This window comes from Dendrobium catenatum, unplaced genomic scaffold, assembly GCF_001605985.2.
Source record: "Dendrobium catenatum unplaced genomic scaffold, ASM160598v2 fragScaff_scaffold_464, whole genome shotgun sequence".
Classification (NCBI taxonomy): Eukaryota; Viridiplantae; Streptophyta; class Magnoliopsida; order Asparagales; family Orchidaceae; genus Dendrobium; species Dendrobium catenatum.
Window position 1 is genome coordinate 510,441 of NW_021318926.1, and position 9,238 is coordinate 519,678.

A 9,238-nucleotide genomic window follows, 5' to 3' on the forward strand; every position below is an offset into this window, starting at 1 on the left:
AAGTCTTAGGCTTCATTTGGGACGAAATTCTTACTGTTTCTTAAAGTAATTTTTTAGTACAAAAATTTAAAATTTTATACTGAAAAAATTGCTTAGTCATATAATGATGAGGTTCTAGTGATTGAGAGATGGTTGATGTAACATTATATATCCTCCTAAATTATGAGGTGGAGCCTGTCATAAATTAAGTTTAATAAAATATATATGCAATATAACCAACATGTGTAATACTTTATTTACGTTTGGTTTGAGACAGCTTTTTACTGATTTTAAAACAGTTTTTTAATATAAAAATTTATTGTTTGAAAAAATTTTATATTGAAAAGCTATTTTCGAAAGCAATAAAAAATCTGTCTCAAATAAAACCTAAAAGGTAATTGATAGTAAGATTAAAGTTAAATTTACAAGATGGCTAAGGTCATACCTAAGTTTATTTTATAAAAAATCATAATTCAATATATTTAATATATCTTTTGCTACGTCCATGTTATACGTGATTCTGTGAAATGTTATGGCGATTATTTTTCACTGGAAATTCTAACGGATTAACCCATCATAAATCTCATTGTTTTTTTTTTTTCTACGAAAATATCTCACTAGTACTTCAAACAGTTTTTCTATCGGAAATCTTGCAAACAGAGAGTCATTTTCTACGGTTTTTTTTGCGACAAAAGCCGAGTCATCGGAAATCCGCAGGAAAATTTATTTACCTATATATATATATATTTTCGACGGATTTTGCTATCGAAAATTGATGAATTTCAAATATTTTCAGTAAAATATATTTAAATTTTGATATTTCTTTAATCGTACAATGAGTGGGATGAACCTACTACACCAAATATCTTTAAATATTAAAAGATGCTGCAAAATAATCAATATTGATTAAAATTAAGATAAGAGATATCATAGACAATGAGTATAATTTAAGGGGTCAGTCATCAAAAAGATTAAATAATATATTCCATAAAATTTATTGTTGATATAAATCCAATGGCTAACTTATATATATATGATTGTGACTTGTGAGGTTGAATTTAAAGAGGCTAATAAATTTATTATGAAAAATATATATGGGAATGAAGATGAAGATGATTAGGAAAATTATTCATATTCAATTTATTTGAAAATTTAATAAATTTTTTTAGCACATTTACTAATTTACATCATCTATATTTTTTTCATATTCTTTTTTTTAATTAAAAAAATATCATTTAAATCATCTATATGTATTCTTAATAAGCATATATTTTATCATACTATATTAATACCCTTTAAATAAATTAAAATTATAAATAGAAATATTAAGTTCAAATATAGTCCTATTAATTTTTATTTATTTAAAAATAAATTAATTAATTAATTTTTAATATATTAATTCTATAATTTATTAATTTATATTATTAATCATGCACATATGTATTTTTAAATTCTAATTACTTAAATTAATTGATATTGCAAATTTGTATCAATTATCTTTAGAAGTTTTATTTTTTTAATAAAAAAATATTATGCTGCTAAAATCACCACTCAAAAAAATTTCTATAAATTATCAACCGTTAATATGATACTTTTTATTAATTTGTTGATTATTTATAATATGAATTTGATAATTATTAATATAATGGAAGAATTTATTAATATATTAATTATTTTTATTGATCTAATTGATATATCATCAAAAGTTTATCTTGATCAGACACGAATCTCGAGGTAAAATTGAGTTGAAATCTTATGGATTTAAATTTGGGACTATCAAAACTCAAATTTTAGCAAACTTATAGTCGAAATGAACGTCTCGAAAAGACGAAGCCAACAACACCAAAATCAATATAATTCGAGCCCAAATCAAGGGTCCAAAGCATATTTGAAGGGTTCAAAGCATAATTTGGATTAACAAATGAATTTTAAACATGACATGCTTATATCGAATCTAGCGTCTCGATGAGACGAATCTAACAAGCCTAAGATCATCAAATTATGATGTCATTAAGGTATTCAAATGACCAATAAATGGTCCACGATCAAGGAGATCAATATCGACCATCTATTCAAATCACTCCCAACATGCCCTCGGTATTCTCTATATTTAAGGGGCATGCCACTTTTAAAAAACTATAAGTAGGCCCCATTCCTTACATTAGAGGAGGAGAGAAAAGTAGGAAGAGAAGGGAAGAATTTATGAGCTTATTTTCGGCCGATCATCGTCGGAGTTCTCCTCGATCACTGCCAGACTTCCGCCTGCTCCTTGACCATCGTCGGACTTTTGCAAGTTCGTTGACCACCTCTGGACTTCCGCTCGATTTGTCGACCACCGTCGAACTTCATCGACCACCGTCAGTCTTTTGCTTGTTCATTGACCCTCGCTAGAGTTCTTCTCTACCTTTGCCAGATTTCTGCCTGTTCGTCGACGACCGCCAGACTTCCACCCTTTTGCTGACCACTGTCGGAGAACTTCTCTATCGACCACTACTAGAGTTCTTCCCAACAGCTACCGGACTTCAGCCTATTCATTGTCATTGCCGGACTTCTACCCATTCATCGACAATCGTCAGAGTTCTTCTTCACCATCGTCAGATTTTCGCCTGTTCGTCGACCACTGTTGGACTTCGACTCGTTCGTCGATTACTGCCAAACTTCGACTCATTCGTCGATTACCGCCGAACTTCGACTCGTTCGTCGATCACCGCCAAAGTCTTTCCTGACAACCACTAGACTTCCGCCCGTTCGTCATCCACCATCAGAGTTCTTCTTAACCACTGCCGAACCATCACCAAACTTCTGCCCGATTCTCCAATATATAGTAATTCTTATATTCTCAAGTAAATGAGTGAATCAAAGCTTTGTAATTCATTCAAATTTGGTGGAGCTTTCTCAGCTCGATCAGATATCGTTTACCTTTGAAGGTTTTTCAAGTAAAATTTTTTGGTGTTTTTTTTTTTTCTCTCTAAACTATCTCTTGATGTGCCGGATATATATACATTATTAAGACGCTTTATACTCTTACTCTACTGCGGCGTATATTCTCGCCCGCAATATGAATTACCGACATAATTAATATAATTAATAATTATGGTGGTTAGCAATTAATAAAATTATTTTTAGGGTATTTTTTCAGTCAAATCTCTTCCCAACTAAAAAAAAGTAAGAGAAACAGTAATATAGAATGGCTGATGGTGTTGCGAACAGTACTTTTCAAAGCGATGGACAACGGCTTTTGTATTAATCAGTACGGGTATTCAACGGCCGTCGAAAAGAAGCACGGGAAGCAGCTCTTTGGTTTAAGTATTATGATTGTAAAATATATAAAAAAAAAGTATATATAAGAAAAAAATTTCTGTTTGATTTAAAAAGAAATGTATATATATTTTAAAATTTTATTTGATTGGAATGAATTTTGATACATTGTTTATATTTAAAATATTCAAAATTAAATTTATGATTGTTTGAACTATAATTTTAGCATTCTTATATTCAAATTGAACGTCTTGATGAAAAAAAATTCATCAACATCATAAATAATCTAATTCGACTTCAAATGAGTTCAAATCAAACAATTGAAACTTAGAGATATTAATTGGAATATTTGAATAGCTTCAAATCTTGTAGATCGAGCACTTGAAAATTAGAGTTTGATCGAGCAAATTTGCGAGGCAATTCTAATGAGCTCAAAATTATTCAATTCCCATATTATTAAGATACTCAAATGCTAAATAAATGATCTATTACCAAGAGGATTAATCTAAGTCGTTCAATTGTGTGTTTTGGATTCCGGCTAAATTCATAAAAAATAAAAAAAAAAATTCTGAACTTTTTTTTTTCATTCAATAAAAAGAAAAGTACAATGAAAACCAACATGAAAGATAAAAAAATACAAAGCTATAACCAGCAAATAAAAATTAATAGTAACTAGTCTCAGGACCAGCAGGCCTCCATCCAACCATGATAGGCAAAAACCATCCATTGGAAGTAGCATGCACAAACCAAGCATCATCCTGCATCCCAAACAAATGCCAGTAGTCAGAACTAGAGAAAGAGCCATCAAGATTGCCAACAGGACAAGGACATCCAATGGTTGGGTAGAAGACCGCCTCATCCTTGACCGGACTAGAAAATCAAAGCTCGCAGCTGAGAAGCACAACATCCAACAAAGCAAAAAGGAGGACGAGGAGGCCGTAACATCAAATTACTCAAGCCAATAACACCAATTACTTCTTTTTTTATTTGTGCCTACACCATTTGTCAGCATCATGGATTTGAGCTTTTTTAGCACGACGACTTACATTCAAGCAATATTCTTGAAAATCATCCTCCGGCTCATCAAAATCATCTCCAGCATCCCTACAAGGTGAGGAGCAAGACCCATCCAACCAATCCGAATGATCCACATACTCAGAGGGAATTCGGAAACTAATTGATTTTCAACACTTTAGAAGAAATAAGTGCAATAGGAACATCCACAAACGACACATTCAACATTAGCCCCAAACAACCAGGTGAAACAACATTAGATACCAACGAAATGGGAGCATTAAAACTAAGAACTTCAACATTACAATCCACAGGCCTACCCATAATAGCTAGATGTTGATCATCCAAACCAAAAGTAGCATCTACATTCTCTTTTGGTACCTTAGAAACCAAACCATCCAAAGGACTAGAAGCTTCACAGTCCACATGTTCCTTAGAATTCGAATTAGGAATCGGAGACTCAATAGGAGAAGCAATAGAATTAGTTATACAAGCATTAGTTCCCATTACCACCAAAACACTCTCATTGTTAGCTCAAGAAATAGTCACAATCATAATAGCAACCAATGACAGAACATCCTCCTCGGCGAGACAAACAATAACCCCATCAACCTCCACCCCAATATCAGATACCCCAAAGTTATCCCCATTAATGAGCACCTTATTAACAGGCGTAACAGTGCAATTTGTAACAACAACATTATCATTATCAAAATCACCAGTTGCCTTCCCATCAATCATGAGGTGATTAGAATTAAAAGTATGAACACTCACTGGGACAGAGGACTTGTTGCAATCCCCCTTAACATACTCAATACAATTACAGAGAACAAAAAAGGGGGGAAATTCCTCTATGTCTAAAAGCTGAATATACACAAACTTTTTAGGACTGGGCAACACTTTGTTCGAATATATTTTGTAATATCAAGCTCGACCAAAACCAGCGTTAAAAAATGGTCGATAACCAATGGAGGTGGCATTGTAAACCTTTAAAGGATGCCCAAATAATGAACCAAGAGCGTGGAGGATATAAGGAGAGAAGAGGTGAGGTCTTAAATTAGGGAATAAAATCCAAATGGGAATAACAAGAGATTCAACACCAATATCTAGTAAGGCGACCATTTGGTTAACTTCATATAGCAATTATTGACAAAAGAAGATCTATGACTAAACACTATGCTATAATTCAATTCATTCATCAACTTAATCAGAATATACGATGGGTTGAGAAAAGTCATAAAAAAATCGGCATTAAGCATAAGGATGAAGAAGAAATTTTGGATTGAATTTAGATTAGGGCGATAGCCAGGAAAAAAATAAACCAAAGCAAATTGCAAAGGAGCCACAAATGTCAGGATTTCCTCTTCAGAGATACAAAGAGAGGGCATACCACGAAATGTAGAAGGTTTGAGCTCATGATAGCATATGTCAGAAGAAGAACCAAATAAATCATCTAAAAAAGATCTCGATTTCAAAGGACCATCCTTAGATCATAAATTTGATTCCCTGCCATCTAGCTTGGAACGACCAGAGGAAGGCAAGACTAGAAGGCACTAGAAGGCCGAACGAAAAAGAACAGCAAAACTGAAATAAATAGGCAAAGGAAAATAGAAATCTTCCCTGAGTACACCTTCATGACAGTAGGACGACAATAGCCATCGGGAGAAGTCCAGCGAAAACCCTAGCGACGGAAGGCTAAGAAAGTCGATATGTATTGTAGCAAAATTCATCAAAATGGATCCCTCAAAAAGCTATTAATATGATTTCATTTTATTCTTGAGAGAGGTTTGAGAGCTGAGAGATCTCTAGAGAACTATTAAATAATCTGAGCAACCACAAACACCACCACCTAATTACTAAAATCATTTTATTTAAGCTATTTGATTATGGACATACAATTTATATTACATTGTCATTGATTGATTCGTGTTGTGTAATTTCTCTACCCTTAATGACTTTTTATGTAATCTTTATTATAATAATCAAATAACTATTTTTAATTGTGTAATTGCATATTTTTCAATTGTAGAGAAGAGTAGACTCTTATACATTTGATTATATAGTGGACTATTGCAATTGTTCCAAACCTCATGGTTTTCCTTTATAAAGGGTTTTCATATAAAATTTTATGGTGCTTTTATAACTTCTATTTGTGTGTACAAAATCTTAGTATAAATCTAAAACCACTACAGGAAAATCACTCAAAATCGGCGGCTTTTTCCGGCGGTTTGGGTGGTAACACCGGCAGTTTTCAAAATCAGCAGCGACTTTTCGGTGGTTATCCAACCGCCGGAAAAAATGGCGTAGGAAACAATTTGCCGGCGATTTTTACCGGCAGTTTTATTAGCCGACGGTCTTCCGGCGGCTTATACCGCCGGTTATTACCTTGCTTTGTACTGGCGGTGTTCCATCCGTTGCGCCGCCGGTCATGTGACCGACGGCTTACTGGCGATCCCTTCAACGACGGCTTGTCGGCGGTTCCAACGGTTGGCATGCGTTAGATAAATCGCTGGTACGCGTCGGTAAATTGCCGGTAGGCGGTTTGATAACCACCGCTAGTTCCGGCGGCCTTAACTTAGATAACCGCTGGTGTGCCGCCGGTAATAGTTGGCGGCTAAACCGCCAACGAAACCGCTTGTGATACCGGCGATCCACTAACCGCCGGTAACAGCTGAATTTCCTGTAGTGAACATTTAAATACTTCACTCTATTGTCACAAATTTTCTAGCATGTAATAAAATAAAATTCAAAATATTTGAGTAATAGGTTTAGTATATCCCAAAATATGAAATATTTGTTTTCAAGTATTAAGATTATAAATTAAAAGAAATATATGAGATTTTGATTTTGTTAGTGCTTTATCAACTTGAAATTCACTCAAATTAGCAATTCCCAAATACAGGAAGAATTCACAACCTTTAACCTCATTTTTTTTTTATGTATAGTGACTTTCCAATTCCCACCATTGTCACTATCTATCATAGCCACACATTTATTCTGCTAATCACAACTACTGCCCACCAGTCGTAACACCCTCTTCTCATGGAAGAATTATTATGTGCGGACACCTCTCTACTCGGTACCGCGGCTCAGTACCGAGCTTTGTACTGCTCGATATGTTCTGTATTTGATGACGTGGTTGTACCTGATTCACCTCTGAACGATAAACTGTGTACGATATCCGCACAAAATAATCTCTCATTCTCATGAACACAATCCATTTTCCATCCATCTTATTTCAGTGCAATTAAAATATATATCATAACAAAAAAAAAAAAAAAAAAAAACGAATGCATTTGATTTGCATCGAACCAAATAGCTCATGCATCTCTAATATGAATGTACTTCAAAGTCATCAAACCAAACAGCCACTCAACGAATTTAAAATTTCCCCAAATCAAACAAATTCCCAAACAATGCACGAAAAACTTAGCCCCTTATCTCGTCTTCTCAATTTGTGGTTGCCGCCCATTCCCAACATCACCGCAGCTGTTGCTGTTGCTGTTGCAACCACCGTCACCACCCAAAACCACCAAAAACAAAATACTAAATATAGAATTTGCATATTGTGTTTGATATAAGATTTTAAATGCTTAAAAATATCACATGAAAATCATTATTTATCTCAAAATAAATCAAAAGAAAATAAAACTTATTATAATCAAATTTAGTGTATATTATTAGTATTATTATTATTATTATTAAAGTACAGATATGTTTTACATAATTAAATACTCGCATTGTATGTCTTTTTATGCATATGATTAATTATTAATTCAAAGTAGGGGTGTCAAAATTGGATTTCGAGTTGGGTTCGAACCCCGAACTGGACCAGGTTTAAATGGGTTGACCTGAACCCATGCCAGTTTAGCAAATGGATCGAAAATACGAACCCAGAACCGACTCTTCCAATTACCAGGTCAACTCGGCTCGACACAGTTTTGTAAACCCGAATTGCGTCGACGGCGGGGCTCTCGTCGATTGCGACAGCCAAGGCCATTATGGCCAGACGCAACGAGGGAAGGCTGGACGACGGGACACGATCAATCCGGGGGCACGGTCACTTGGGTAGACGCACAGCGGGCAGCTCGGACAAAGCAGTCATTTCGCGTCAATTCGGGTCATTTCTGGGTTTCCTGGTCAACCCGAATCCGACCCGATTTTTAAAACGGGTCGGTTTGTTGAACCCGAACCCAACCCATTTCACAAACAAGTTAACCAAAATTTGAAATTTTTATAATGTATTCGAGTTGAATTTTCAGATCGTGTCAAATATTGACATCCATGATTCAATGCAAAGAGACAATTATGTAGTATAATTGAGCCATGCACATGCTCGTGAGCTTAGGTCACCATCTTTAGGCCACACAGAACTGTATAATTAATTAACTACCCTCAACAGATATATATATATTTTTAATGTTTAGGCACCATCAGACAATAATAGGCTAATAGTTTTGTAAGCATTATCTGCGACAATTATTATATTGCGAAAGAGATTTTGCAATTTTCTTATATGATGAATCGGCAATTTAGGTCGCTTTGCTTAGGCTGTTGATTTTGGACGTGACTTTGAGAAAATGATAGGTCATATTTAATGCTGTTGGCCGTTGGGGACAACTTCCCTTTCAAGAAGAATCATAAGACTACAAATATGTTTTTTATTTTTATTAATTTTTTTTAGAAGAAATAGGCTGCTTATAGTTTTTTTTAATTAATTTTATTAATGATATTTTAGTAGTTGAGCACATTTCATTTAATTATGAAATTATTGATTATGTTGGATTTAATGTTTTTTTTTTCTAAAAAGACACTAATAATTTATTAGGGAAATAAATGAGTTGGTTGAGCCATTTTAGATGGAAGGATTAGTTGAACCAAGTTATATATAACCAAATTATGTAATATGTATGAATATGTATGCACACATACATATTAGAGAGAGAGAGAGAGAGAGAGAGAGTATGAAATATGAATTGAATTCTAG